This window comes from Pan paniscus, chromosome 3 (assembly GCF_029289425.2).
Source record: "Pan paniscus chromosome 3, NHGRI_mPanPan1-v2.0_pri, whole genome shotgun sequence".
NCBI lineage: Eukaryota > Metazoa > Chordata > Mammalia > Primates > Hominidae > Pan > Pan paniscus.
The window spans coordinates 38,608,824-38,635,177 of NC_073252.2; the positions used below are offsets into that span (position 1 = coordinate 38,608,824).

Genomic DNA, 26,354 nt, shown 5'->3' on the forward strand with positions numbered 1-26,354 from the left:
TCACAGTTCCATGTGGCTGGGGAGGCCTCACAATCATGGCAGATGGCAAGGAGGAGCAAGTCACATCTTACATGGATGGCAGCGGGCAAAAAGAGGGCTTGTGCAGAGAAACTCCCACTTTTAAAATCATCAGATCTCATGAGACCCATTCACTATCACTAGAACAGCATGGGAAAGACCCACCCCCATGATTCAGCCATTTCCCACTGGGTCCCTCTCACAACACGTGGGAATTATGGGAACTATAAGATGAGATTTGGGTGGGGACAGAGAGCCAAACCATATCATACTGGTTATCCAAGACACTGATTTAATGACTCCCACAATGGGATGACCTATAGTTTGAAAAACACTGATCTAGACTGGGGGTTGTAAACTCAAATGCTGAAAGTGGCTGGATGAGTGAGCAGAGAGGGCTGTGTGGAGACTATGAGTAAACACAGAGCATATGACCCTTTGAAAGGGCACAACAACTGTTCAGCTCCAATCAGTCTTTTCTATGTTGGAATATACTTAGAACTGTTGCTGGAACTTCTCATTGTTTAAGAGAAGTCATATATCCAGATATTTTTGTAAAACTTCCCAATTTAGAAGTGTGGCAAATAATTATTTAAAATTTCAAATACTTGCCAGCCAAACAAAACAAGTTTCTTAAATGGGATTGGTCTGATCAAAGATTAATTTTCTAGTTCCAGGGGTAAAACTGGAAGCAGGTTCTTTTTCCTCTAAATGAGAATGTGGAATCCCCTGAAATTGATATAGCACAATCCTTCTGTCCTCACATGACCCAGTGGGGAAGGAAGGAAGGATCCCCTGCTGAAGAAAGGAATTGAAAGTGACCAGTTCTCCTTGAATGAGGCTGTGTTGGGTGTCCACTGATGCCCAAGAACAGAAGGAATCAGTCATTCCATCAGCACAGAGTCCCCAGCTTATCCTTGCCTAGTCAAAGAAGAGAAAGAAGCTCCATTGCTGGTCTCAGCCCAAGCTGTCCCTCAGTAATGGCTATAGGGTCCTTTATCTTTGAAAGCTCAGTTAGTTCTTACTTGTATATATACTGGCTAGGCATCCAGGAGCTGGGCTGCCAATGTACAAAAGCCTATCAATTATCTAAAAACATCTATAAGGAAAACATACTTAAATTTCAAACATAAATCCTACTACTGTATCATTAAAAGGTTGTATCAGACAGCTTTATATTTAAATATCTGGATTTTACCTATTAGTTTAAGCCATGTAAAATCGCCAATATTCCAACATTTTTAAAATAAGTTTTTAATTTGGAATAATTTTAGATTTTTGGAATTCATAGAAAAGTTGCTAAGATTATAGAGAGAATTCCTATACATCTTTTACCTCATTTCCCCTAATGTTAGCATGTTACACAATGGTCTTAGTTCATTTCATATTGCTATAGAAGAACACATGAAGCTGGGTAATTTATAAACAACAGAAGTCTATTTTGTTCAGGGTTGTGAAGGCTGGGAAGTCTAAGAGCATGGGGCCAGCATCTGGTGAGGGCTTTCATGCAGTGTCATCACATGGCTGAAGGTAGAAGGGCAAGACAGCATGAGAGTGAAAGTGCAAGAGCAGGAGGGGGCTGAACTCACTTTTGTTGTTGTTGTTGTTTGTTTGTTTTGAGGCAGGGTTTTTCTGTATCACCCAGGCTAGAGTGCAGTGACATGATCTCGGCTCACTGCAAGCTCTGCCTCCCGGGTTCACGCCATCCTCCTGCCTCAGCCTCCCGAGTAGCTGGGACTACAGGCGCCCACCACCACACCCAGCTAATTTTTTGTGTTTTTAGTAGAGACCGGGTTTCACCCTGTTAGCCAGGATGGTCTCAATCTCCTGACCTCGTGATCCACCCACCTTGGCCTCCCAACGTGCTGGGATTACAGGCATGAGCCACTGTGCCAGGCCATACCTGGCTAATTTTTTTTTGTTCTTTGTAGAGACAGGGTCTCACTATGTTATCCAGGCTGATCTGGAACTCCTGGCCTCAAGCAATCCTCCTGCCTCAGACTCCCAAAATGCTGGGATTATAGGTGTGAAACACCATGCCTGGCCTGAACTCACTTTTCTAACAAACCTACTGTCACCAAACAAACCCACTTCCATGTAATGAAATTAATCTATTCATGATGTCAGAGCTGTCATGACCTAATCACCTATTAGGTCTCATCTCCTAACTTTGTTGCATTGGGGATTATGTTTCCAACACATGAACTTTAGAGGACACACTCAAACCATAGAAATAACCAAGATACATGTAGAAAAACTAAGAAATTCACATTGGCACATTATTATTAGCTGAACTACTTCATTTAGATTTCATCGGTTTTTTCATTAATATCTTTTTTCTGTTCCAGAATGCATTCTTATCATTTTCTGTTCCATATTGCATTTAATTCAACGTTTTGATCTACACAAAAAGGCTATTTTACATGTACCTAATGCTTTAGGAATCAAATTAGCAACTAAAGAAGAAAAGTCTTATTACAACATGGCCATTAGGTCCTAGGAAGAAGATTACCTTGGGGAACCATCATCAACATGCATCCACTGCCAGTTTGAGAAGCTCATCTCATCTGGACTCTAGATACAGCCATAGGCTTCTGAATCTCTGTTGCTTGGCCTAGCGCAGCGTGTGGCATGAAGGAAGTGCCCAATAAACACATGCTGAATATCTACTGCTTGTCCGCAAATAAGAATTAAGTGCCTGGAAACCCAAACAGGGGCAGAAAAGCCACTTCCTGCCCGGAAATTGCTCTGTGATTAATTTCATTGTTCATCTAGAACTAACACCATCTTGAAATACCGATGTTTGCATTAGTTTGCCAGGGCTTCCATAACAAGGTACCACACAGTGGGTGCTTAAACGACAGGAGTTTCTTCTCTCATAGTTCCAGAGGCTGCAAGTCCCAACTCAAAGTGCTGCCAGGGCTGGCTTCTTCTAAGACCACTCTTTTTAGCTTGAGGATGGCCTTCTGCTCCCTGTGCCCCACATACATTTCCCTCCTTACAGGTCTGTCCAAATCTCTTCTTACAAGGACACCAGATATCAGATTAGGGCTTACCCCAGTGAACTCATTTTAACTTAATTACCTCTTTAAAGACCCTGTCTCAAAAAACAGTCACATTCTGAGACACTGGGGGTTAGGGATTCAACATACACATTTTGGGGGAATAGAACTCAGTCCGTAATAATGTTGAACACATCTGACGTTTAGGGGTCAAAAAGAAAAATCAGAAGAACTTTCCTGAATCCAGATATCATTCATCCCCAAAGGCTCGATTTGTTATCTTTTCTCCGGATTATTTTGAATGCTTTACTGCATGACTAGACCTATGTCAGTTGCTATCAGAGAGTGTTGCTTCCTTCCATGTTAATGCAAGCCCCTCAACAAGATTGGATCTCTAAAATGCCTTCAGCCAGCTTAGTACAATGCCGAAAAGCTCTAGAAGTTACTTTATGTATTTGTTTGACTGACTAGAGAAAAACACCCATCTCAGCAACTTATAAAGCAGAAGGAGAGGCATTAGGGGTAGTGTTGTCAGCAGGGCCAGGGGGCAGTGCATAAAGCCCTTTTATCAGTCAAATTCTGTGCTTCAGAGAACCTAGGTTGGTCCAAAGCACATTTTTCTAATTCATTCATGTCTGTGTGCATGTACACGCGTGCGCACACCAGAAATCATTATAATATTTTTAAAGTGTGTCTACAAGGCTGTGATCTTTGGAGACTTTCAAAAATGAAAACAATCACAGGGTGCAGACATTGCCTGACAGGCAGGGGACTGAAAGCAAAATTAAATAATGAACAGGCCAAGGGCACTGGGGGCAGGAATCTGAAGTAGAAGCCTTCAGAGCAAGCACTTTGATAAAGAAAAGAAAGGCTACCGAGGGAAAAGCAATTAATGGGGAAGGGGCTGGTACTAAAATGGGCTCAGGGAAAGCTGCTGGGGACAGGAGGGAGGGCAGGGCGCACTGGAGAGTGGTGGGGTGGTGGTGGGGGAACCAACGTGCTCGCCAGGCCGTCATTAGTCCAGAATTATCAGGCACCTGAAACAACAAGGTCAAGAATGTGACCTGAACGATAGATGAAATATTTGTTTAGGAAGCCACATGCTGGGAGAAAGACTCAAAGAGTTAAACTGGGGTGCTTACCTTTTCTGATTGTAGAATTAAACAACAACAAAAATACAAGCAAAGCCTATAGATTCATTTTATTAATGTCCTGAAGAAAACTGATCAGATACTGAGTGTGGGGAGACAGCAGGCTCTGTCTGATCTGTCAGTGTAGGGACCAGAAGGGCAGGGGGAGGAACTCGGGCATAGCCTGGGCCTCAGCCCCTCCCCAGCAGGGCCAGCAGCCTCGCCAGCCGGGGCATCCGGATTCCAGGCCTCCTGGACAAAGGGCCCTTCCCCCCTTGTCAGCCTTCCTGTTCCCTGGGATTGTGTGGCCCAACCCTTTGATCAAACTAGGGTATTATGTCTACAGACAACTGCTTTAAATATCAAGGTTTCAGGGCTGGCTCTTGGGTCCCTCAGCTTCTCCATTAAAAAAAAAAAAAAAAAAAAAAAAAAAAAGCATATGCCTGGGCTTTTTAGGATTTCTGTTTTCCACCTTAAAATAACCTGGTCTCTAACAGGGCTTTCCAAAGCTGTCCCAGCCCTTGGAAAATGTCAGAAGATGACCAGCTGGACGGGTCATGAACAGAAATCGGCAGCTTACTGTTTCTGCTGGTTGTGGCCTAAATGCTCTTTTACAATGGAAGGAGAATCTACTTGTGGCCAATGTGAATTTCGAAAAAGTTGTACTTGAAGTAACGGACTGGGAACCAGGATTCTAGGGTTCCAGACCTGGTTCTGCAGCACTCTCTGAGTCTTTTAGTCATTTAGTCTCTCTGGATTAGAGTTTTCCCTTTTTACACAAAAAGGGATGTTTTTGGATGTTTAAACTTGCCAAGCTCTGATGCCAGATTTAAAAATCCTACAATTCTTTCACTGCTATGTATTCCCTAAAAAGAATGTTCTGCCTGACCCTGCAATAACCTAAGTACTATGTATTTCATCAGCTTCAAGAAATAGTTAAATGGAAAGAGGAAAATGAAAAGCCCCTTCAAAAACTGTCTCGGATGGTAACACCTTCTCCATAACTCACCAATTTAATAAGGAGCTGGAGTCTAACATGGCCAGATCATAATGCCTCTGGGTAACAGTTTTCTGATTTTACTTAGAGAAAATATAATAAAAATGCTATTCTAGATGGATCCATTTCTTTTGCCTCTTGCCCCATAAATCACTTCCCTTTCTAGTCAACAGAAAACCCCTCCCTCACAGTAGTAGCAAGAAAATTGAGGCAGGTGCAAGACAAGAGAAGTAGATCAAGTTGAGATCTATTGAAAATTGCAAAAGATTTGCCATAAAATTGTATTTAAAAGAGCAAGAAATTCTGATGTATATCTGAAAGTAGCTTTGCTAAGTTATGATTGCGTTAGCCACATGTGGAAAAGTGCTGAGAATGTCTTATGATTATTATTGGTGACACATTTCCACGTCTTCTATTAACTGAACTCAATGGGATTACTCTGTACTAGGTGTACTTATTGAATTTACACAGTGTAGGAGTTCACATTCTGAGGCTTTTCTTGTGGATTGTATGGAAGACGGTTCTGGACATCAGAATCCCAAGGTTTATTTAATTCTTTTTCTGATCTTTGTTTTTACATTTTAAAACATGTTATGAGACCTTATCAATCTCTCAGCACTTCTATTGCCATAATACTTAGGATGAACTAGAGAGAGTTGCTTTGAGGTTTCTAAGGAGAGCCCTGTCTCTAAGTCAGTCTCGACACAAGATCCTCATTTTGGTCCGCAAATCTCAGCCAGAATCAAGACTTCAGTCATTCTCCTGAGACATCCATTTATGAGGCTGAGGTCTAATCTCTGTCTGCTTCCATGCTCAATCTCTTTCTTGAGCCTACCTTATCATACCAAATTTGTTCACCTGGATGTTCTCAGGTATGCTAAATTCAAGTGCTTAAGACTAAATTTGTAATGTTTCCTCCAGAAAGCAACTTCTGTGACACCCTTCATTATATCACTGCTATGGTTTGAATGTCTGTGACCCTCCAAAATTCGAGACCCAATGCAACAGTATCAGGAAATGGGGCCTTTAGGAGGCAGGTTATAGGGGCTCTACCCTCAAGGATGGAATAAGTACCTCATATACCTTCTGCTATATGAGGACACAGCATTTGTCTCCTCCAGAGGACACAGCATTTGAGGTGTCATCTTGGAAGCAAAGACCAGGCTCTCACCAGACGCCAAACATGCCAGCACCTTGATATTGGACTTTCCAGCCTCTAGAACTCTGAGAAATACATCTCCATTGTTTATACATTACTCAATCTAAAGCATTTTGTTACAGCAGCACAAACAGACTAAGATAATCAACAACAATAGTATTTTTCTGGTCACCAGACTTAAACCTCAGCATCATCTCTATATAGTACCTCCCTCTTGCCTGCAGTTTGGTTACTGGGTCATGTCCGTTCTTCCTGTGCAGTGTCTTTTTGATCTGTCCTTTCTGGCTGATGCTAGTTGCCATCAATCCCTGATCTTTCAGCTGCCATTTTCTGCCCAATCATCCCACAAATCACTTCCAGACAACTTTATTCACCCAACAATTATCTGTTGAGTGCCTACTATGTTATTAAAAAAAAAAACCCAGTAGCACATTGAATGATATCTACAGATCAAGATGTAAACTCCTGACCCCATCACTCAGCCCTACACTGCTGTGGCTAAGCTTGATTGCCATTCACTCTTCTTATATACACCCTCTCTTCTCCAGACAAATAGTTTCACTGAGCTTCCTCTAACTACTTATAGCATTCCTCCTTCTTTAGATTTCCTGCCTGGAAATCCTTTCTTCTTCCTTCATTTGACATTAACCATTTTTCTTATGGTCGTTATTCCATTCACTCAATTCCTATGACTCTGCCGTTCACTCTGTTTCCTTCACATTTGGCACTTGCAAAAGTGTATTACTCTCTATATTTTCTATGTCTTGTCACCTCAAGTGGACCATGAGCACTTCAAGAGAGAGGCAGAGTGTCCACCTTTGTGTCCTATCAGTCTAATTAAATAAATTGCAGGAAGGAAGGAAAATGAACAATCATTGTCTACAGTAGATCAGAGACCTTTATACACTTTTTCCTTTCAATATCTCATTTAATGCTCTAAACCAAAAGGTAGCAAGCTATATCCCATAGGTCAGATCCAGCCTGTCTGGTTTTGTAAATAAAATGTATTGTAATAGTGCCACACCTACTCATTTGCATGTTGTCCATGGCTGCTTTTGTGCTACAATGGCAGAGCTGAGTAGCTGTGACAGAGCCTATATAGCCAGCAAAAACCAAAATATTTACTATCTCTTCCTTTAAGAAAAAGTTGGCGAATCCCTGGTCTAAGCAACTGGAAGAGGTGAGATCTTTTTCTTCTGCTTGTATAGGTGAACAAACAGAAGTTCAGAGAGTTTGGGTAAATTGCTCCAAGTCACACAGCTAATAAGGGACCCAGCAGAAATTTGAAGCTGGGTCTATGTGATTCCAAAATCTGTAGCCTTTTCATGTGACCAAGGGATATAGTTGGCTATTGCTAATATTTGATGATAGCGAGGTTGTCATCTTCACCCTATCCCTTGTATTTTTTTTTTTTTTTTACATTTTTGCAGGAAGTAATCCAGTGGCTAGGATTAACTGAGATTTTCCCAGCACATGTCAAATCCCTCTGAATGACCATGCTGCTACAATTTTAGAAGACATTCTGTGTGACGTCACTCCACAGCAGTTATGACATGCTACACTAATGACCTCCAGAAGGGCATGGCTACCTTGAGAGCAAGTGCTCTGTCTAGTATTCTCTTATACCCCTGAGCCTCCAGCATGGTCCTGGCATATAATAAACCTCCAACATATATATGTGCAGAATACTAGTTGTGGGAATGACTGTTATTTTGAGATGGAGAAATTATTTTCACGACTACCAGATTTCAGTAGGAATTAAATGGGAAAGTTCCCACTATGGAGTCACAGACCACCTGGATTAAAATGCTGGTGCCATCACTTACCAGGGATGTTATCTCAGTCAAGTTGCCTAATTTGTACACATTTTGCTGTTTTTTCCATAAAACAGGAATAATGTTGTTATTTTGATATAATGAAATAAGACAAGTAAAGCACTTACAGCAATTCCTGGTACACAGTAAACAATCAACAAACGTAAGTTATCATTGGCTTAAGTAATTGCATCAAAGCTTAGAAAGGTGAGTTCATTTTCAAGAGCCATAAAATCACATAAAGTGGGAAAGGCAGAAAAGCAATCAATAAGCAAGCAGAGGAAGAAGGAGGCAAGAGAAAGAGGATGAAGAAGGCAAGAAAGTCCCTCCTTTGCTTCATCTCTGCAAAAGATTTCCAGAAAACATTCTTTATCAATAAATAAATGCACTCATGTTCTCAGGAATACATCCTGCTCTACCAGTGAAAATGAGAGGAAGGAAACTTCGACCAACAACAGTTTCAGAAGACAAGCCTCAAATATTAGTAGAGAGGGGAATAAAAGAGCATGGAAAGTAGCACACTTAATCATATTAATTAATGCACATAATAGTCAGCAAAGCCAAAATTGGCCCCTCACCGAGATTCGCATCATTACCCTAAAGTAATTAAACTGCTGCCAAGATCCCACATCACGCGAATCTATTCTACCTGAAATAGCTATTAAAGTTGTAATCATGCCCCATTTGAAGTCTTGACTTCATGAATATGATTGAGAGCTTGTTGAATGAGGTAAAATTTGTCTAAGGCTTTGAGGGAGGAAAGAGAGAGACGTGCTGCTGATGGCAGGCATCAATCACTGGGTTACAAGCTCCAGTCCTTTCAGAAATCCAATACAGAATGAGTCCCTTATGGATTCCTGGACTATTTTAGAAAAGCTTGCATTAAGATGTGATTCCCATTGATTTCCTGTTCTCTTTCTGCTTTGTTTAGGTTCAACTGTAGAAGTTCATACTCTATCTAAAGTGTTGTTTAAAAGATGAAAATAAAGGATTGTGGGGACAACTTCTCTGACTCTGGATTTCTTTTTCCTATAGGTTTTCTTTTTCCCCTGGAATATCAAATTATCCTTTCTGCTCATGTTTTACCCATTAGTAACTTGGTTTTATATATATTTGAAATGATTTCCAATGACTTAAAAACAGAAGTTCATGTTTTATCCAGTTTTATAAAATTCAACTCTTAGAGTTGGGAAGCTCATTTATTCTCTAAAATGGATCAGGAATATTTTGGAGAAGGCTACCAGCAAAAGGAAATGAGATTTGCCAATATGGCCACTACTCTGCTGGTATGATATGAGTCTGCACAACAGATCTCGGGGAGCCCCAGAGGGAGGGCAGAGGTGTGGTGCCTGGCTGCCCACATGCTCTTCCTCGGAAATTGCTCTCACGGGTTTCTTCTAGATAAGTCACTGTCTTTGTATAGTGAGACCCTACTTCTCTAAGCACCCCAGATTGGACCTAGTATGGGTGCTTCAGTCAAAGACAGACAGAAGCAGGTTAGACCTAAGGAAGGCTTGTGGCCCATGAGGTATCCGGCCTTAGAACTCTTATCAGTAAGGGTGTTCCATGTTGGATGTTAGATGTCGACCAATAGATGTTAGGAAGAACAAAAGCAAAAACACTAGGGCTCAGAAACATAGATTCAGAATTAACAGGCACCTTGGCATGAGCAGGGATAGCTCCCTCAGAGACAGATAGGAGTCAATGTAAAGAATGCAAGAGTCCCTGGAGTCAACAGCAATGGTTCTCATGAGATCATGTTCTTTACTATAACTATTGTTTGAAATATACTTCACAATGCCTCCTTGCTCCCTGGAGCAGTTTTCTTAGCAGTCTGTGGGGGTGTTTGATGGTAGTGGTGACAGGCTGTGCACTTTACTAAGAATTAAAGCAATTTCTATGAAAGTGCCTGGTACTTGTTCTGGTCAACTGTCCATAACCAATGGACAAAGACAAGTTCATAGAATTTGAAGGAACCACAGCACTTCCCTTTCATTTCTGATCAGCTTGGGTAGTCTCTTAGCATAATCCTGAAGAAATGGTGCCAAATTGGTGGACACTTTGAAGGGACAACCATGTTGAAAAGTCCTGTGCATCAATTTCAGTAAGGAAAAGCAGGAAACGTGGGACACAGCGGGTTTCCCGGGCAGCATGTCCTTGGAACCTGGGGGGTAAGATGATGTTATAGACTGAATGTGCTCTAACCTCATGCAGTTTAGAATGTGACTGTATTTAAAGGCAGGGCCTTTAAAGTGGTGATTAAGTTAAAATGAAGCCATTAAAGAGGGTCCTAATCCAATATGTGTCCTTATAAGGAGAGGAAATTTGGACACACAAAGAGAAACAAGGAATGCACACACACAGAGGGTATGGCAGCCACTTGCAAGCCGAGGAGAGAGGTCTCGGAAGAAACCAAACCTTGCACTTCCAACCTCCAGAATTATAAGAAATAAACTTCTGTTGTTTAAGCCACCCAGTGTGTGGTATTTTGTTACAGCAGCCCTGGCTGACTGATACAGATGGCATACAGAAAGACTCACTCTCTAAGGAGTTTGGTGTGTATAAGATCCAACTGCAGTGAACTTGTGTCATTTAGATACATGTTAGGGCATGGTGGGAGGGGAGGGTGTTTGCATTTGAGTACCTAGTGCCTGCAGGCGGTGAGGTGGACACTATATACACTCACATTCAACCCTCACAACAGGCTGGTGAAGTGACTTACCCTCCCTTTGTAGATGAAGAAACTGAGGCTTAGCAAGGAAAGAATCACGCCTGAGTTTGCCAGAGAGTGGTCAGGAGTTTCTGGCTCCAAGGCAGACACCAAGTAGTCTCTCAGGAGTCCCCTGACAGGAAGGAAGAGTCTGGTCAAAGTCAGATTCCAGATGGCTGGTGCAGAGGCCTATGCAGAATTACCAAGGCCAAGAAATATCAAAGGCTGGTTAGTGCAACAAAGCAAAATGGTTTGGTCCCTGAACTTTGGAATATAATCATGGCTCTGCCACCTGCCAGCTGGAAGACCTTGGGTGCCATATCTTATTAAGCCTCCATTCCTTTACCTGTGAAATCGTAACACCTCTTAAAGTACCATGTTCGGACTTCATAGGATTGTTGAGAAAATTAGATGCATCAATACATTTAAAATACTCTTTGCACTGTGTATTTAGTCAGTGTTCTTCACAGATACAGAACCAATAGGCTGCATATCTGTATAGAAAGAGATTTATTTTAAGGAATTGGCTCATGTGCTTGTGGATGCCTGGTGAGTACAAAATCTCATAGACGAAGCCAGCAGGCTGGAGACTCGAGAAAGAGCTGTAGTCAAGTCCAGGAACAGTTTACTGCAGAACCAGGAAGAGCCGATGCTGCGGATGAAGTCTGAAGGCAGTCTGTTGGAGAATCCTTCTTGCTCAAGAAAGATCTGCTTTTTGTTCTTTTCAGGCTTTCAACTGATTGGATGAGGACACCCACATTATGGAGAATGATCTGCTTTATTCAAAATCGAAAGATTTAAGTGTAAATTTCATCCAAGAGCCCCCTCAAAAAAACATCCAGAATAATGTTTGACCATATATTTGTGGACAGTGGCCCAGCCAAAGTAACACATAAAATTAACCATCACACAATGTGTGGCACTTAGTAAGATCTCAGTAAATGCTCACTTCATCATTTCTATCAAAGTATCAAATGATTACATTATCATTCTTTTTTTTTTTTTTTTTTTTTTACTTTAAGTTCTGGGATACATGTGCAGAACGTGTAGGTTTGTTACATAGGTATACGTGTGCCATGGTTTGCTGCACCGATCAACCCATCATTTAGGTTTTAAGCCCTGCATGCATTAGGTGTTTGTCCTAATACTCTCCCTCCCCTTACCCGTCAACCCCTGATAGGCTCCAGTGTATGATGTTGCCCTCTCCGTGCCCATGTGTTCTCATTGTTCAGCTCCTACTTATGAGTGAGAAACGTGTGGTGTTTGGTTTTCAGCTCCCGTGTTAGTTTGCTGAGAACGATGGCATCCTGCTTCATCCATGTCCCTCCAGAGGACATGAACTCATTCTTTTTTATGGCTGCATAGTATTCCATGGTGTATAGTTACCACATTGTCTTTATCCAGTCTATCATTGATGGGCATTTGAGTTGGTTCCAAGTCTTTCCTATTGTAAATAGTGCTGCAATAAATATATGTGTGCATGTGTCTTTATAGTGGAATGATTTATAATCCTTTCGGTATATACCCAGTAATAGGATTACTGGGTCAAATGGTATTTCTGGTTCTAGATCCTGGAGGAATCACCACACTGTCTTCCACAATGGTTGAACTAATTTATACTCCCACCAACAATGTAAAAGAGTTCCTATTTCTCCACATCCTTGCCAGCATCTGCTGTTTCCTGACTTTTTAATGATTACCATTCTAACTGTTGTGAGATGGTATCTCATTGTGGTTTTGATTTGCATTTCTCTAATGACCAGTGATGATGAGCTTTTTTCATGTGTTTGTTGTCCTCATGAATGTCTTCTTTAGAGAAGTGTCTGTTCATATCCTTTGCCCACTTTTTGATGGGGTTGTTTTTTTCTTGTAAATTTGTTTAAGTTCCTTGTAGATGCTGGATATTAGATCTTTGTCGGATAGGTAGATTGCAAAAATTTTCTCCCATTCTGTAGGTTGCCTGTTCACTCTGACAGTTTCTTTTGCTGTGCAGAAGCTATTTAGCTTGATTAGATCCCATTTGTCAATTTTGGCCTTTGTTGCAATTGCTTTTTGTGTTTTAGTCATGAAGTCTTTGCCCATGCCTATGTCCTGAGAGGTATTGCCTAGGTTTTCTTCTAGGGTTTTTATGGTTTTGGGTTTTACATGTAAGTCTTTAATCCATCTTGAGTTAATTTTTGTATAAGGTGTAAGGAAGGGGTCAAGTTTCTGTTTTCTGCATATGGCTAGCCAGTTTTCCCAGCACCATTTATTAAATAGGGAATCCTTTCCTTATTGCTTGTTTTTGTCAGTTTTGTCGAAGATTAGATGGTTGTAGATGTGTGGTGTTATTTCTGAGGCCTTTATTCTGTTCCATTGGTCTATATATCTGTTTTGGTACCAGTACCATGCTGTTTTGGTTACTATAGCCTTGTAGTATAGTTTGAAGTCAGGTAGCATGATGCCTCCAGCTTTGTTCTGTTTGCTTAGTATTGTCTTGGATATTTGGGCTCATTTTTGGTTCCAAATGAAATTTAAAGTAGTTTTTTTTTCTAATTCTGCAAAGAAAGTCAATGGTAGCTTGATGGGGATAGCCTTGAATCTATAAATTACTTTGGGCAGTATGGCCATTTTCACGATATTGATTCTTCCTATCCATGAGCATGGAATTTTTTTCCATTTGTTTGTGTCCTCTCTTATTTCCTTGAGCAGTGGTTTGTAGTTATCCTTGAAGGGGTCCTTCACGTTCCTTGCAAGTTGTATTTCTAGGTATTTTATTCTCTTTGTAGCAAGTGTGAATGGGAGCTCACTCATGATTTGGCTCTATGCTTGTCTATTGTTGGTGTATAGGAACGTTTGTGATTTTTGCACATTGATTTTGTATCCCGAGGTTTTGCTGAAGTTGATTATCAGCTTAAGGAATTTTTGGGCTGAGATGATGGGGTTTTCTAAATATACAATCATGTCATCTGCAAACAGAGACAATTTGACTTCTTCTCTTCCTATTTGAATATACTTTATTTTTTCCTCTTGCCTGATTGCCCTGGCCAGAACTTCCAATCCAATGTTGAACAGGAGTGGTGAGAAAGGCATCCTTGTCATATGCCGGTTTTCAAAGGGAATGCTTCCAGTTTTTGCCCATTCAGTATGATATTGGCTATGGGTTTGTCATAAATAGCTCTTATTATTCTGAGATATGTTCCATCAATACCTAGTTTATTGAGAGTTTTTAGCATGAAGGGATGTTGAATTTTATTGAAGGCCTTTTCTGCATCTATTGAGATAATCAGGTGGTTTTTGTCATTGGTTCTGTTTATGTGATGGATTATGTTTATTGATTTGTGTATGTTGAACCAGCCTTGCATCCCAGGGATGAAACCAACTGGATCATGGTGGATAAGCTTTTTGATGTGCTACTGGATTCAGTTTGCCAGTATTTTATTGAGGATTTTTGCATTGATGTTCATGAAGGATATTGGCCTGAAATTTTCTTTCTTTGTTGTGCCTCTGCCAGGCTTTGGTATCAGGAGGAAGCTGGCCTCATAAAATGAGTTAGGGAGGATTCCTTCTTTTTCTATTGTTTGGAATAGTTTCAGAAGGAATGGTACCAGCTCCAGTTTGTACCTCTGGTAGAATTCGGCTGTGAATCCATCTGGTCCTGGGCTTTTTTTGGTTGGTAGGCTATTAATTACTGCCTCAATGTCAGAACTTGTTACTGGTCTATTTGGGTATTCAACTTCTTCCTGGTTTAGTCTTGGAAGGGTGTATGTGTCCAGGAATTTATCCATTTCTTCTAGATTTTCTAGTTTATTTGTGTAGAGGTGTTTATAGTATTATCTGGTGGTAGTTTGTATTTCTGTGGCATCAGTGGTGATATCCCCTTTATCATTTTTTACTGTGTCTATTTGATTCTTCTCTCTTTTCTTCTTTATTAGTCTAGCTAGCGGTCTACCTATTTTGTTGATCTTTTCAAAAAACCAGCTCCTGGATACATTGAGTTTTTGAAGGTTTTTCATGCCTCTGTCTCCTTCAGTTCTGCTCTGATCTTAGTTATTTCTTGTCTTCTGCTAGCTTTTGATTGAATTTGTTTGCTCTTGCTTCTCTAGTTATTTTAATTGTGATGTTAGGGTGTTGATTTTAGATCTTTCCAGCTTTCTGATGTGGGCATTTAGTGCTATAAATTTCCCTCTGCACACTGATTTAGCTGTGTCCCAGAGATTCTGGTACATCATCTCTTTGTTCTCATTGGTTTCAAAGAACTTCTTTATTTCTGCCTTAATTTCATTATTTACCCAGTAGTCACTCAGGAGCAGGTTGTTCAATTTCCATGTAGTTGTGCAGTTTTGAGTAAGTTTCTTAATCCTGAGCTCTAATTTGATTGCACTGTGGTCTGAGAGACTGTTTGTTATGATTTCTGTTCTTTTGCATTTGCTGAGGAGTGTTTTACTTCCAATTATGTGGTTGATTTTAGAATGATTGCTATGTGGCACTGAGAAGAATGTACATTCTCTTGATTTGGGATGGAGAGTTCTGTAGATGTCTATTAGGTCCACTTGGTCCAGAGCTGAGTTCAAGTCCTGAATACCCTTGTTAATATTCTGTCTCATTAATCTGTCTAACATTGACAGTGAGGTGTTAAAGTCTCCCACTATTATTGAGTGGGAGTCTAAGTGTCTTTGTAGGTCTATAATAACTTGTTTTATGAATCTGGGTGCTCTGTATTGGGCGCATATATATTTAGGAGAGTTAGCTCTTCTTGTTGCGTGGATCCCTTTACCATTATGTAATGCCCTTCTTTTGTTTTTGATCTTTGTTGGTTTAAAGTCTGTCTTATCAGAGACTAGGATTGCAATCCCTGATTATTTTTCTTTCCATTTGCTTGATAAATATTCCTCCATCCCTTTATTTTGAGGCTATGTGTGTCTTTGCACGTGAGATGGGTCTCCTGAAAACAGCACACGAATGGGTCTTGACTCTTTATCCAATTTGCGAGTCTGTGTTCTTTAATTGGGGCATTTAACCCATTTACATTTAAGGTTAATATTATTATGTGTGAATTTGATCCTGTCATCATGATGCTAGCTGATTATTTTGCACATTAGTTGATGCAGTTTCTTCACAGTGTCATTGGTCTTTATATTTTGGTGTGTTTTTGCAGTGGCTGGTACCAGTTGTTCCTTTCCATATTTAGTATTTCCTTCAGGAGCTCTTGTAAGGCAGATCTGGTGGTGACAAAATCCCTCAATATTTGCTTGTCTGTAAAGAATTTTATTTCTTCTTCACTTATGAAGCTTAGTTTGGCTGGATATGAAATTCTGGGTTGAAAATTCTTTTCTTTAAGAATGTTGAATATTGGCACCTCACTCTCTTTTGGCTTGTAGTGTTTCTGCAGAGAGATCCACTGTTAGTCTGATGGGTTTCCCTTTGTAGGTAACCTGACCTTTCTCTCTGGCTGCCCTTAACATTTTTTCCTTCATTTCAACCTTGGAGAATCTGATGATTATGTGTCTTGGGGTTGCTTTTCTCGAGGAGTATCTTAGTGGTGTTCTCTGTATTTCCTGAATTTGAATATTGGCCTGTCTTGCTAGGTTGAAGAAGTTCTCCTGGATAATATCCTGAAGCGTGTTTTCCAACTTGGTTTCATTCTCCCTGTCACTTTCAGGCACACCAATCAATCATAGGTTTGGTCTTTTTACATAGTCCCATATTTCTTGAAGGCTTTGTTCATTCCTTTTCATTCTTTTTTCTCTAATCTTGTCTTCATGGCTTATTTCAGTAAGTTGATCTTCAATCTCTGATAACCTTTCTTCCACTTGATCAATTCAGCTATTGATACTTGTATATGCTTCATGAAGTTCTCATGCTGTGTTTTTCAGCTCTATCAGGTCATTGATGTTCTTCTCTAAACTGGTTATTCTAGTTAGCAGTTCCTGTAACCTTTTATCAGGGTTCTTAGCTTCCTTGCTTTAGGTTAGAACATGCTCCTTTAGTTCAGAGGAGTTTATTATTACCCACCTTCTGAAGTCTACTTCTGTCAATTAATCAATCTCATTCTCTGTCCAGTTTTGTGTCCTTGCTGGAGAGGAGTGGCGATCATTTGGAGGAGAAGAGGCATTCCAGGTTTTGAAATTTTCAGCATTTTTGCACTGGTTTTTCCTCATCTTCGTGGATTTATCTATCTTTGACATTTGAGGCTGATGACTTTTGGATGGGGTTTTTGTAGGGGGGTCCTTTATGTTGATGTTGATGTTGTTGCTTTCTGTTTGTTAGTTTTTCTTCTAATGGTGAGACCCCTCTTCTGCATGTCTGCTGCAATTTTCTGGAGGTCCACTCCAGATACTGTTCACTTGGTTATCACTGTGGAGGCAGTAGAAGAGCAAAAATTGCACCTTCTTCTTCCTCTGGAAGCTTCATCCCAGAGGGCCACTGGCCTGATGTCAGCCAGAGCTCTCCTACATGAGGTGTCTGTCAACCCCTGTTGGGAGGTTTCCCCCAGTCAAGAGGCACAGGGGTCAGGGACCCACTTGAGGAGGCAGTCTGTCCATTAGCAGAGCTGCTGTGCTGTGCTGGGAGAATCCCTCTTGTCAGGATCAGCTGCTCCCTTCAGAGCCAGCAGGCAGGAAGGATGAAATCCTCTGAAGCTACACCCACAGCCACCCTTTCCCCCAGGTGCTCTGTCCCAGGGAGATGGGAGTTTTGTCTGTAAGCCCCTGACAGGAGCTGTTACCTTTCCTTCAGAGATGCCCTGCCCAGTGAGGAGGAATCTAGAGAAGCAGTCTGGCCACAGCGGCTTTGCTACGCTGTGGTGGGTTCTACCCAGTCCAGACCTTCTGGCCTCCTTAGCACTGTCAGGAGAAAACCACCTACTAAAGCCTCAGTAATGGTGGACACCCCTCCCCCCACCAAGCTTGATCATCCCAGGTTGACTTCAGACTGTTGTGCTAGTAGCAGGAATTTCAAGCCAGTGGTTCTTAGCTTGCTGGGCTCCATGGGAGTGGGATGCGCTGGGCGAGACAACTTGGCTCCCTGGCTTCAGCCCCCTTTCCAGGGGAGTGAATGGTTCTGTCTTGCTGGAGTTCCAGGCGCCACTGTGGTATGAAAAAAAACTCCTGCAGCTAGCTCAATGACTGCCCAAACAGCTGCCTAGTTTTATGCTTGAAACCCAGGTCCCTGGTGGTGTAGGCACATGAGGGAATCTCCCGATCTGCAGATTGCAAACACCGTGGAAAAAGTGTAGTAACCTGCTGAGTAGCACAGTCCCTCATGGCTTCCCTTGGCTGAGGGAGGGAGGTCCTTGGGCTCCTTGCACTTTCTGAGTGAAGTGATGCCCCACCCTGCTTCTGCTTGCCCTCCATTGGTCAGACTCACTTCCTAACCAGTCTTAATGAGATGAACTGGGTATCTCAGTTGGAAATGCAGAAATCACCTGCCTTCTGCATTGGTCTCACTGGGAGCTGCAGACTGGAGCTGTTCCTATTCAGCCATCTTGGCCCCTCCTCTGATTGAAATGTTTCTATCATTCTTATGTATATGAAAAAAACCTAGGCATTACCATTCAGGACATAGGCATGGGCAAAGACTTCATGTCTAAAACACCAAAAGCAATGGCAACAAAAGACAAAATTGACAAATGGGATCTAATTAAACTAAAGAGCTTCTGCACAACAAAAGAAACTACCATCAGAGTGAACAGGCAACCTACAAAATGGGAGAAAATTTTCGCAACCTACTCATCTGACAAAGGGCTAATATCCAGAATCAACAATGAACTCAAACAAATTTACAAGAAAAAAACCAAAAACCCCATAAAAAAGTGGGCGAAGGACATGAACAGACACTTCTCAAAAGACGACATTTATGCAGCCAAAAAACACATGAAAAAATGCTCATCATCACTGGCCATCAGAGAAATGCAAATCAAAACCACAATGAGATACCATCTCACACCAGTTAGAATGGCAATCATTAAAAAGTCAGGAAACAACAGGTGCTGGAGAGGATGTGGAGAAATAGGAACACTTTTACACTGTTGGTAGGACTGTAAACTAGTTCAACCATTGTGGAAGTCAGTGTGGTGATTCCTCAGGGATCTAGAACTGGAAATACCATTTGACCCAGCCATCCCATTACTGGGTATATACCCAAAGGACTATAAATCATGCTGCTATAAAGACACATGCACGCATATGTTTATTGCGGCATTATTCACGATAGCAAAGACTTGGAACCAAGCCAAATGTCCAACAATGATAGACTGGATTAAGAAAATGTGGCACATATACACCATGGAATACTATGCAGCCATAAAAAATGATGAGTTCATGTCCTTTGTAGGGACATGGAAGAAATTGGAAATCATCATTCTCAGTAAACTATCGCAAGAACAAAAAACCAAACACCGCATATTCTTACTCATAGGTGGGAATTGAACAATGAGATCACATGGACACAGGAAGGGGAATATCACACTCTGGGGACTGTTGTGGGGTGGGGGGAGGGGGGAGGGATAGCATTGGGAGATATACCTAACGCTAGATGACGAGTTAGTGGGTGCGGCATACCAGTATGGCACATGTATACATATGTAACTAACCTGCACAATGTGCACATGTACCCTAAAACTTAAAGTATAATAATAATTAAAAAAAAAAAGAAAAAGAAAAAAACAGCATGGCTTCTCCTGTTGTCTCAAGTGTGGTCAAACACAGTTGGGATGCTAAGGGTTAAAGGGAGGGAAAAAAATACTTGGAGACAGAAAGACCAAATTGTTATTAAACCAACCCATTATTTAAAACCCTTTCTTTCTCAGAAAGTGAAAAGGAAAATGGGCTGGTATGTTTGTATAAATAGTAGCTGTGTTATACTCCATCTGGGAAAAAGATTATCAATGCTATAATTACATATTTCAGTTGAAAAGAACCTAACTGCCCTTTTTATTGCAAATGCGTCCACTTTTTCTCAGATGACTAAGATGTGGTCAAGCCTTCACCTCAACTGCTGGCTCTAATGGGATCATTTGGGCAAAAACTTCCTATTCATAGCCCTCAATTACTCCCACTGCAACTAAAAGTTTATAGAATTTCAGAGTTGGAACAAGTAAGAGTCATCTACCCAAGAAAATGTGGGTGGGAACACGACAGTAGGTCTAAGATGGGGCCAAGTACTTAGGATCTGAGCCCCAACTTTTTTCAAACAAGGAACTGCCTCATTTTTTCTTCTCTATGTATTTGTCTTCCACCTAAGATTTCATTCATTTGTAGAAAGAGTTTTATGGGTTAAAAAAGACAAAAGCAAATAAACAAGTTTGAAAGCCACTGATTTGGCCCAACATCTCATCCAATGCTACTGTATCCCTGCCAAGCATTCATTTAGTCTATGCTGCAGGATCCCTGGGAAGGAGACCTCCCTATCTTATGAAACAGATTATTCTATTGAATCTTTAGAGAACAGAAACTGTCAGAAAGCCCTTTCTTCTATTGAGGCCAGGGGCATCTTATACACTCTCATACCGGGTGGTACCAAACTATTATCACCTATTCTTAGAGAAAATAGAGGAGGATAAAAAAGAAGGAGGTGCAAGAAAAAGAGAATAAGAAAGAAGGATAGGAAAATTATAAGAAATAGAACAATTTCATGATGTGTTTGCAAAATTTAGTCATTCCACCCTCATACTTTTTGCCATATTAAGCTATATTCATATTTTCTTAACAGCTTCATTGAGGTATAATTGATATTCAGTAAGCTGAACATGTTTAAAGTATACAGGTTGATGAGTTTTGACATGCATATACACTCATTACCACAATCAAAATGCTGAACATATTAACCAATCCAAAAAATTTCTTTGTACCACTCTGTAGTCTCTCCCACACACTTCTCTCTGACTTTCATCTACAGGCAATAATGGATCTTCTTTCTATCATTACAGATTAGTTTGCATTTTCCAGATTTTTATATTAATGGACACGTTCAATATACACTCCATTTTCATCTTTTTTTATTCTTCTGGTTTCATTCACTCAGTATGATTATTTTGAAATCCATCCATGTTGTTGTGTGTATCAGTAATGTATTTCCTTTTGTGACTGAGAAGTTTGCCATTGTATGGGTGTATCACATTTTGTTTATCCATTTGCCTTGATGGACATTTGAGTTGTTTTCAATATTTGGCTATTATACATAAAGCTTATATGAATATCTGTACCAGTCTTTATATGAACGCATGCTTTCATTTCTCCTGTATATCTAACAGTGAAAGGGCTGAATCATTGCATAGTTGTATATTTAACTTTTTAGGAAACTGGAAAACTGTTTTCAAATGGACTTACCATAGTTTGTTCCTACACACAATGTATGAGAGTTCCAGTTGCTCCATACACTTGTCAACACTTGCTATGGTCAGTCTTTTTAATTTTAGTCATTCTAATAGGTGTTTAGTGGTATCTCATTAGGGTTTCAATATCATTTCTCTAATAACTAATGGTGTTGAGCATATTTTCATAAGTTTATTTACTAACCACAAATATTTTTTGCTAAAATGTCTCCTCAAATCTTTTGTCCAGTATTGAGTTGTTGGTTTTCTTAGTGCTGAGTTTTTTATTTATTGTGAAGACAAGTCATTTAGCAGATAAGAGATTTTCAAGTATTTTACCCAGTTTGTGACTTAAAAAAAATTCTTCTAAGAGCATCTAAGAGCAAAAGTTCTTTTGATAAAGCTCAATTTATTTTTTATCTTTTATGAGTTGTGCATTTTGTGTTGTGTCTAAAAAGTCTTTGTCTAACCCAGAGCTACAAAGGAGAATCACTTGAATGTAGGTTTTCTTCTAGAAATTTTACAGTTTTATGTTTTACATTTAGGTCTTTGATCCATTTTGGATGAACTTTTGTATCTAGGATGAGATCCAGATCAAAGATTTTGTATGTTTGTGCTCACAGATAGTAGAGTTTCCAGCACCATTTGTTGAAAAAAAAAAAAAAAAACTACAGTTTCTAGGGCGTTTTCCTTCTAATCTTTTCAGCTGCTCCTTTCTCAGCCTGTGATCATTTCCTCCCATGCATCACTGGTCAGGCTCCTCTATACACAGTCAGTTATCTGGAACGTTGTCTGTGCGGGTCTTTTCTCTCTTAGTCTGCCCTGTGAACTCCAGCTATCTTGGCTTCCCTGGGCTCCCAAATGTGGATCTGGAATCAGGAAAACCACTACTCAGCTCTGCCTGCATTCCCCAACACTGCATGATGATCTAGAAATGTTCTCCAGGTAATAAGAGCTCAGGGGGTTACAGGGTTCACATCATTTGCTTCTCATCAATTAGGGTTCCTTATTCTTCATTGCCTGGTACCCATAATCTTGAGTACTGTTGCTTCATATGTATATTCACATTTTTGACTCTTTCAGGTAGGAGGCTAAATTTGGACCTGGTTACTCCAAAGGGGACTGGAAGTGGAAATCCCCTATAGTCATTTAACCTAACATATCCGTTTTTAAAAGACTAACGTTTCCTTTACTCACCCTAAGCATTTATAATAATGTTACAATAATAATCACAGATTTGAGACATTGGTATTAAATTTTTATTCTTTTTTTCTCTTACAATTACATATTTATTCACACATTCATTATTTATTTATTTTTCTTTTATTATACTTTAAGTTTTAGGGTACATGTGCACAACATGCAGGTTTGATACATATGTATACATGTGCCATGTTGGTGTGCTGCATCCATTAACTTTTCGTTTAACATTAGGTATATCTCCTAATGCTATCCCTTCCCCCTCCCCCCACCCCACAACAGGCCCCGGTGTGTGATGTTCCCCTTCCTGTGTCCATGTGTTCTCATTGTTCAATTCTCACCTATGAGTGAGAAGATGCGGTGTTTGGTTTTTTGTCCTTGCGATAGTTTACTGAGAATGTTGGTTTCCAGCTTCATCCATGTCCCTACAAAGGACATGAACTCATCATTTTTTATGGCTGCATAGTATTCCATGGTGTATATGTGCCACATTTTCTTAATCCAGTCTATCTTTGTTGGACATTTGGGTTGGTTCCAAGTCTTTGCTATTGTGAATAGTGCCACAATAAACATACATGTGCATGTGTCTTTATAGCAGCATGTTTTATAATCCTTTGGGTATATACCCAATAATGGGATGGCTGGGTCAAATGGTGTTTCTAGTTCTAGATCCCTGAGGAATCGCCACACTGACTTCCACAATGCTTGAACTAGTTTACAGTCCCACCAACACTGTAAAAGTGTTCCTATTTCTCCACATCCTCTCCAGCACCTGTTGTTTCCTGACATTTTAATGATCGCCATTCTAACTGGTGTGAGATGGTATCTCATTGTGGTTTTGATTTGCATTTCTCTGATGGCCAGTGATGATGAGCATTTTTTCATGTGTCTTTTGGCTACATAAATGTCTTCTTTTGAGAAGTGTCTGTTCATATGCTTCACCCACTTTTTGATGGGGTTGTTTGTTTTTTTCTTGTAAATTTGTTTGAGTTCATTGTAGATTCTGGATATTAGCCCTTTGTCAGATGAGTAGATTGCAAACAGTTTCTCCCATTCTGTAGGTTGCCTGTTCACTCTGATGGTAGTTTCTTTGCTGTGCAGAAGCTCTTTAGTTTAATGAGATCCCATTTGTCAATTTTGTCTTTTGTTGCCATTGCTTTTGGTGTTTTAGACATGGAGTCCTTGCCCATGCCTATGTCCTGAATGGTATTGCCTAGGTTTTCTTCTAGGGTTTTTATGGTTTTAGGTCTAACATTTAAGTCTTTAAGTCTTTAATCCATCTTGAATTAATTTTTGTATAAGGTGTAAGGAAGGGATCCAGTTTCAGCTTTCTACATATGGCTAGCCAGTTTTCCCAGCACCATTTATTAAATAAGGAGTCCTTTCCACATTTCTTGTTTTTGTCAGGTTTGTCAAAGATCAGATAGTTGTAGACATGCAGCATTATTTCTGAGGGTTCTGCTCTGTTCCATTGGTCTATATCTCTGTTTGCTACCAGTACCATGCTGTTTTGGTTACTGTAGACTTGTAGTATAGTTTGAAGTCAGGTAGCGTGATGCTTCCAGCTTTGTTCTTTTGGCTTAGGACTGACTTGGCAATGCAGGCTCTTTTTTGGTTCCATATGAACTTTAAAGTAGTTTTTTCCAATCCCGTGAAGAAAGTCATTGGTAGCTTGATGGGGATGGCATTGAATCTATAAATTACCTTGGGCAGTATGGCCATTTTCATGATATTGATTCTTCCTACCCATGAGCATGGAATGTTCTTTCATTTGTTTGTATCCTCTTTTATTTCATTGAGCAGTGGTTTGTAGTTCTCCTTGAAGAGGTCCTTCACATCCCTTGTAAGTTGGATTCCTAGGTATTTTATTCTCTTTGAAGCAATTGTGAATGGGAGTACGCTCATGATTTGGCTCTCTGTTTGTCTGTTATTGGTGTATAAGAATGCTTGTGATTTTTGTACATTGATTTTGTATCCTGAGACTTTGCTGAAGTTGCTTATCAGCTTAAGGAGATTTTGGGCTGAGACGATGGGGTTTTCTAGATATACAATCATGTCATCTGCAAACAGGGACAATTTGACTTCCTCTTTTCCTAATTGAATACCCTTTATTTCCATCTCCTGCCTGATTGCCCTGGCCAGAACTTCCAACACTATGTTGAATAGGAGTGGTGAGAGAGGGCATCCCTGTCTTGTGCCAGTTTTCAAAGGGAATGCTTCCAGTTTTTGTCCATTCAGTATGATATTGGCTGTGGATTTGTCATAGATAGCTCTTATTATTTTGAGATACGTCCCATCAATACCTAGTTTATTGAGAGTCTTTAGCATGAAGGGCTGCTGAATTTTGTCAAAGGCCTCTTCTGCATCTATTGATATAATCATGTGGTTTTTGTCATTGGTTCTGTTTATATGCTGGATTACATTTATTGATTTGCGTATGTTGAACCAGCCTTGCATCCCAGGGATGAAGCCCACTTGATCATGGTGGAGAAGCTTTTTGATGTGCTGCTGGATTCAGTTTGCTAGTATTTTATTGAGGATTTTTGCATTGATGTTCATCAGGGATACTGGTCTAAAATTCTCTTTTGTTATTGTGTCTCTGCCAGGCTTTGATATCAGGATGATGTTGGCCTCATAAAATGAGTTAGGGAGGATTCCCTCTTTCTCCTGTGATTGGAATAGTTTCAGAAGGAATGGTACCAGCTCCTCCTTGTACCTCTGGTAGAATTCAGCTGTGAATCCGTCTGGTCCTGGATTTTTTTTGGTTGGTAAGCTATTAATTATTGCCTCAATTTCAGAGCCTATTATTGGTCTATTCAGAGATTCAACTTCTTCCTGGTTTAGTCCTGGGAGGGTGTATGTGTCCAGGAATTTATCCATTTCTTCTAGATTTTCTAGTTTATTTGCATAGAGGTGTTTATAGTATTCTCTGATGGTAGTTTGTATTTCTGTGGGATTGGTGGTGATATCCCCTTTATCGTTTTTTATTGCTTCTATTTGGTTCTTCTCTCTTTTCTTCTTTATTAGTCTTGCTAGTGGTCTATCAATTTTGTTGATCTTTTCAAAAAAACCAGCTCCTGGACTCATTGATTTTTTGAAGGGTTTTTTGTGGCTCTATCTCCTTCAGTTCTGCTCTGATCTTAGTTATTTCTTGCCTTCTGCTAGCTTTTGAATGTGTTTGCTCTTACTTCTCTAGTTCTTTTAATTGTGATGTTAGAGTGTCAATTTTAGATCTTTCCTGCTTTCTCTTGTGGGCATTTAGTGCTATAAATTTCCCTCTACACACTGCTTTGAATGTGTCCCAGAGATTCTGGTATGTTGTGTCTTTGTTCCCGTTGGTTTCAAAGAAGATCTTTATTTCTGCCTTCATTTCGTTATGTACCCAGTAGTCATTCAGGAGCAGGTTGTTCAGTTTCCATGTAGTTGAGCGGTTTTGAGTGAGTTTCTTAATCCTGAGTTCTAATTTGATTGCACTGTGGTCTGAGAGACAGTTTGTTATAATTTCTGTTCTTTTGTATTTGCTGAGGAGTGCTTTACTTCCAACTATGTGGTCAATTTTGGAATAGGTGTGGTGCTGAGAAGAATGTATATTCTGTTGATTTGAGGTGGAGAGTTCTGTAGATGCCTATTAGGTCTGCTTGGTGCAGAGCTGAGTTCAATTCCTGGATATCCTTGTTAACTTTCTGTCTCATTGATCTGTCTAATGTTGACAGTGGGGTTTTAAAGTCTCCCATTATTATTGTGTGGGAGTCTAAGTCTCTTTGTAGGTCTCTAAGGACTTGCTTTATGAATCTGGGTGCTCCTGTATTGGGTGCATATATATTTAGGACAGTTAGCTCTTCTTGTTGAATTAATCCCTTTACCATTATGCAATGGCCTTCTTTGTCTCTTTTGATCTTTGTTGGTTTAAAGTCAGTTTTATCAGAGACTAGGATTGCAACCCCTGCCTTTTTTTGTTTTCCATTTGCTTGGTAGATCTTCCTCCATCCCTTTATTTTGAGCCTATGTGTGTCTCTGCACGTGAGATGGGTTT

General features: G+C 40.2%; 1 long non-coding RNA gene across 1 annotated transcript in view; it reads right to left on the bottom strand.

Annotated features, from left to right (window-relative positions):
* Positions 1-291: 291 nt before the first annotated feature.
* LOC130541428 (uncharacterized) overlaps positions 292-26,354 on the bottom strand; it is a 102,610-nt gene continuing 76,547 nt past the window's right edge. The window contains exons 7-8 of the long non-coding RNA XR_008955484.1: positions 10,843-10,963; positions 292-939 (exon numbers count right to left, since the gene is read on the bottom strand). This is a non-coding gene — a long non-coding RNA (uncharacterized LOC130541428). The remainder of the gene's footprint in view (positions 940-10,842; positions 10,964-26,354) is intronic.